Source organism: Capsicum annuum, chromosome 1 (genome assembly GCF_002878395.1).
Source record: "Capsicum annuum cultivar UCD-10X-F1 chromosome 1, UCD10Xv1.1, whole genome shotgun sequence".
In the NCBI taxonomy this organism is placed as follows: domain Eukaryota; kingdom Viridiplantae; phylum Streptophyta; class Magnoliopsida; order Solanales; family Solanaceae; genus Capsicum; species Capsicum annuum.
In genome coordinates, this window is record NC_061111.1 from 191,951,865 (window position 1) to 191,958,010 (window position 6,146).

Consider the following 6,146-nt stretch of genomic DNA (forward strand, 5'->3'; position numbering starts at 1 on the left):
CACCCACCCCTATAATAGCCACCCTCAACTTAGGTTGTTTGCCTAAGTCAAGGTGCACAGTGTCTAAGGAGGACCAAGGCCAAAATAGGTTCATTATGATTTAAAAAGGGAAGGTGATGGGTTTCATAGAAAAAAAATGGTTAATTTAGGTGCAAACAGGGACCAAGGGGTATAATGTATTACAGGGAAAGTCATTTAGGCTAAAAGTGATTGAAATTCAAAAAGGGTCTATGATCCTTTCCTAACTCCTATCCTTCAACTACGGTAAGACGAACCGGGCAAGTTCTAGATTAGGCAATACAAAGGGAGCGCAGTAAGGCCTCACACACACTTGGCATATAAGCAATTTACTAGCTACTACTCATCCAGTTCATGCAAATATTTGGCAGTGATTGTCAAGTTACTAAAACTAATGCCACAAGAATATTCACACATGGTCACAATTTAATGTAGTTTACACAGTCATACAATCAAACCAATGGAGAGGTGCTCAAAAATTCATCAAACATGCAGATTGCTTCAAGTATAAGTACTTCTCCTAGTTACTAACACAGTTGGTACAATGACAATACACCCCCACACCCTCAACTTAAAATCAAAACAAAATGAAACTAAGGGTTAGGTTATACCTGGAGTAGGTTATTCTCAGGACTCATGGGTTTTCTCCCATGCAGCGCTTGATTTAATGTCGCAGCATGATGCAGGTGGCTCAATTACCTCAAACTTTATCGAGAGAAATAATAGTGATGATTTTCACTGATTCTTATGGTCCAATGTAAAGTTTTACCTGTTTCCCATTTACCTTGAAGGTAATGCCCTCTTTGTTTTCAAGCTCCACTACTCCAGAGGAGTGGACTTGGCTTACCTTAAAAGGGCCTGACCACTTAGATTTTAGTTTTCCTAGAAACAATTTAAGTCTGAAGTTAAACAGAAGTACCAAGTCCTCTCTTTTGAACTCTCGTTTGTCTATCTTCCATTCATGGTACTTTTTTATTTTTTCTTTATACAAATCTGCTCGCTCGTATGCCCTAAGTGGAATTCATCCATCTCATTCAGTTTCCCTAATCTTATTTCTACCACCTCCTTCCAGTTTAGATTCAACTTTTTGAGTGCCCATAAGGCCTTGTGCTCCATCTCTATTGGAAAATGGCATGATTTTCCATAGACCAATTGAAATGGTGGCATTCTAATAGGTGTCTTGAAAGCAATTCGGTATGCCCACAAGGCATCATCAAGTTTTCGTGACCAGTCTTTTCGGCTAGCATTCACTGTCTTGGATAGGATGGCCTTCACTTCATGATTCGATACCTCCACTTTCCCAATAGTTTGCGGGTGATATGGAGTAGCCACTCTGTGGTGTTTTAAACCATACTTCACCAGAGTTGCTCAAAATAGTTTGTTGCAAAAGTGAGATCCTCCATTGCTTATGATAGTACGTGGTACTCCGAAGCGAGAAAAGATGTTCTTCTTTAGAAATGAAATGACTCTCTTTCCCTTATTGTCAGCCAATGCGACAGCTTTAACCCACTTGGATACATAATAAACAGTAACTAAAATGTACTTCATCCCGTAAGAACTTACAAACGGACCCATGAAGTCAATACCCCATACATCAAATAACTCGACTTCAAGCATCTTGGTCAAGGGCATTTCATGTCGTTTAGATATCGATCCCTGTCTTTGACACTGATCATATTTCTACACAAACTTATGGGCATCTTTAAATAATATTGGACAATAATAGCACTCTGCAACACCTTCTTGGCTGTTCGATCACTTGCATGGTGACCCCCAACTGGGGAAGCATGACATGCCTCCAGTATACATTATTTATCTACTTCAGGCATGCATCTTCATTTGATATTGTCTGCACATCGCCTGAAAAGATAAGGCTCATCCCAGAAATAATGTGTTACGCCATGCCAAAACTTCTTCCTTTGGTGGAACAAAAGGTGTTCTGAGAGGAGCTCACTCACAACATAATTTGCATAATCAGCGTACAAAGGCAATGTTTCCACAGTAGTTGCAGGATTTCCTCATTTGGAAATACATCATTTATCTTTGTTTCATCACTAACTTCTTGTCCACCTTCCATTCTAGATAGATGATCTGCAACCTGGTTTTCACAACATTTTCTATCTTTGACTTCGAAATCAAAATCTTGCAGTAGCAACACCCTTCTAATAAGCCTTGGTTTAGCATCCTTCTTGGCCATAAAGTACCACAAGATAGCATGGTATGTATGGACTACCACTTTAGTTCTAAGTAGATAAGATCTGAATTTCTCGAAAGATACACCACGGCTAGCAATTCCTGTTTGGTTACTGTGTAATTCTTTTGTGCTCCATTCAGTGCTTTACTAGCATAATATATCGGGTGAAACAATTTATCCCTCTTTTGTCCCAATACAGATCCTAGCGCAACACCACTTGCATCACACATTATTTCAAACTGTTTGGCCCAGTCAGGTGCAATAATAATGAGGGCCTCCACCAGCTTCTTTTTAAGGAATTCAAATGCCTTTAAGCACTTATCATCGAACAGAAATTTAACTTCCTTCTCCAATAACTTGCAATGTGGACTTGTAACTTTTGAGAAGTCTTTTATGAATCTCTGATAGAATCCTACATGACCAAGAAAACTATGCACTCCCTTTACTGAAATGGGGGGCGGTAATTTCTCCATAACTTCAACCTTTGCTCGATTAACTTTAATCCCTTTTTCAAAAATTTTGTGGCCCAGTACAATACCCTCCTTTACCATAAAATAACATTTTTCCCAGTTAAGCACTAGATTAAATTCAATACATCTTTGCAAGGACACATTTAAATTCTCCAGACACATTTCAAATGAATCACCTACTACTGAGAAATCATACATGAATACCTCTTTGGTGTCTTCTACCATGTCAGAGAATATAGACATCATGCACCGTTGAAAAGTGGCGAGTGCATTGCATAGCCCAAATGGCATCCTCTTAAATGCAAATGTGCCATATGGACATATTAAACTCGTCCTCTCTTGATTTTCCGGAGCAATCCAGATTTGGTTATACCCAGAATAACCATCCAGGAAGCAATACCACCACCTGCCAGCCAATCAATCAAGCATCTAGTCCATAAAAGGCATTGTGAAATGGTCCTTCAGCATCCAAGAGTTCAACTTACGCTAGTCCATGCAGACTCTCCACTCGGTCACTGGCCTGAGTGGAATCAGCTCATTCTTCTCATTAGCAACCACTGTCATACCACCTTTATTGGGCACACATTGAACTGGGCTTACCCACTTGCTTTCAGAAATAGGGTAAACTACTCCTACATCTAACCACTTAATAATCTCTTATTTCACCACTTCTTGCATTAGTGGGTTAAGACGACGCTGATGCTCAATGGTAAAAGTACAGTCTTCTTTTAGTTGGATTTTGTGCGTACAGATGCCAGAAGGAATGCCAATAATATCTGTGATGGTCCATCCGATTGCTCTCTTATGCTTCTGAAGTACTGAAATAAGTGTAGTTACCTATCGTTCTTCTAAATCGGCTACAATAATAATAGGTAGTGTGTTCCCTTTTCCAAGAAATACATATTGTAAGTGACCAGGCAGCTTCTTCAATTCCAACATCGGAGGTTCTTCAATGGATGGCTTGGCTGGTGGTGTTGGTCGATTAGCCAGATCAAGGTCAAGCTTTTTAGAAGAATAAGAATACGACCCCAGGCCGGTTAGGGCACAAGCTGTCTCTTCATACTCCTCAATTCCTTCGTTTTCATAGTTCATCACAACCGCTGCTAAGGGCTCGATAATAAGCTGTTTAGTTCTGAGCACATCCTGTTCATCCTTAAAGTACATATCAACTACTGAGAACATACTCATTTCCTCATGCTATTTCATTTATTTGCCTACATTAAACCGTACCTCTTTATCGTTCACCCTGAATAAGAGCTCATTCGCTCTTAAATTGATCAATACACATCCGGTTGCGAGGAAATATCAACCCAGGATTATGGGCACCTCGAAGTCCACCTCACAGTCCAAAATGATGAAGTCTGTAGGGAATATGAAATTGGAGACCTTAACTAGCACATTATACAAAATGCCAACAGGTCACTTTACTGATCTATTGGCCATTACCAGCCTCATATTGGTCGGTGTGAGATTTACCAGACCCAAGTTTTTATAGATTGTCAATGGCATCAGGTTAATATTTGCTCCTAGATCATATAGTGCTTTGGTGAATTCCATAGTTCTAATTGCGCAGGGAATAGTGACTGCACCTGGATTCGACTTCTTTTACATCAAGTTCCCTGTGGAAATAGCACTACAATGGTGGAGGTCTGCTTTCAGTTCACAACTCACTGCTCGTTTCTTGGTCACAAGATCTTTCATAAATTTTGCATACCCTAGAATTTGCTCAAGGGCCTCGATCAAAAGCATATTTATAGTTAATTGCTTGAGCATTGCCAGGAACTTGCTAAACTTTACATCATCTGCCTTCTTTCTCATCCGTTGAGGAAAGAGAGGTGGTGGTCGTGGCATGGGTTTCAACACTACTTTCTTCTTTTTTTTTTGTCGGACAAGTCAATAGAACTATTTGGTTTCTCCAACTCCCCTGGATGTTATTTTGCTGGTTCATCTGTAATTTCCTCAATATTCCCAGATTTGTCAACAGCAAGGCCAGATAAAATCTTACCACTCCTAGTGGTGATTACTTGACATGACTTGTTAGTCTTTTGATCCTGAGTTGCTTGAACAAGTGAAGTACCACTTATTCCCTGGTTTGGTACTGAGGATAGTTGACTCATCTATTGCTTTAACTACTGGATAGAAGTTGAATGTGAAATAACCAACTGACTCATAGTGGAAAATTCTCTCCTCATACTGGTTACGCCTGCATTAGTAGCCTCTACTCCCTTCAATAGTTCTTTTATCATATATTCCATCGAACACTTTCTCGAACTAGTTGCAACTGCTTCTTGATGTCGTACACAAACATACAACCCATTTTTGCCATTGATGCATCTCCTTTTTTCTTGCTCTCTGTCTTTATGATTAGGATTGTCATTCCCATTCCGACCTTAATTCCCTTGGATATTGCCTTAGAAACCCACCTGATTACTAAAATAGTTGACTTCTTCTTCTGTCTCCATATCATCACGATCCCAAGTCATTACAACTTTCACCTATTCTGTCCCTCCTGACATTAAGTGCTTGGTGAGCAGGTCCATTTGAGTCTTTAGATGGGCAATGTCTTGATCATTTTCCTCATTCTTTTTTCATTGTTCCTCATTCATTCCAATAGGTACAGTTGGACTTATCACCACAGAATCACTAGTGTACCAAGCCCTACTTAATTTGGTCATCCTATTCAGTATATTAGCAGCATCTTGAAATACAAGAGTAAAAATTGATCCTCGAGCAGTGTTGTCAACCATTGGCCTTATCACAGAGTAAAAATCTCTGTATAGAGTCTCCATCAGATGTATGTCTGTCATGTTATGATTTGGACATTGTGCCAGCTTCTTCTTGAACCTCTCCCAAGTTTCATACAAAGACTCATTTGGAAGTTGCCTAAAATTGTTGATCTCATCCCTCAACTGTATCCTCCTGGACGGCAAAAAAAACTTTCTAAGAAAGCTTCTCTCAAATGCCTCTAGTTGGTTATAGAATCAGGCATCAACTCATTTAGCCATAATTTTGCCTCACCGGACAGAGACAATAGGAACAACCTTAATAGGATAGTGCTCTAGCTCACCCCTGAGTTATTAAAGGATTTGCAAATGGTGACAAAATTCACCAGATACAGATTGGGGTCATCTTTAGGAAGGCCTCCAAACAACCCTTTCATATTTAAAAGATGGATCATTATGCTTGTAATAATGAACTTTGCTCCTGGTGCCAACGGTGGCGGAATGATCGTGCCTGTTGCACCTGCTTTATCCACATCGTCATCCTCTTCAGCCTCATACCACAGTGGTCGTTCTGCCATTCTACTTATGTGATGGACTTCTAGATTGGGTATTGCTTAGTTCAACCTAAAGTAAATATCATGTAAATAAACAAAAATAAAAACCGAGCGTAAATCAAGGAAACTTAACTATCAGCAAATTTTTGCACACAAAATTTTCAGTCTACAACTGTATTCCCCGGCA

General features: G+C 39.7%; 1 non-coding gene across 1 annotated transcript; it reads left to right on the forward strand.

The window, feature by feature from the left end:
• Positions 1-5,487: 5,487 nt before the first annotated feature.
• On the forward strand, positions 5,488-5,594 carry LOC124892136. The gene has a single exon (XR_007050090.1). It is a non-coding gene; the product is annotated as a small nucleolar RNA R71 (small nucleolar RNA).
• Positions 5,595-6,146: the final 552 nt, after the last annotated feature.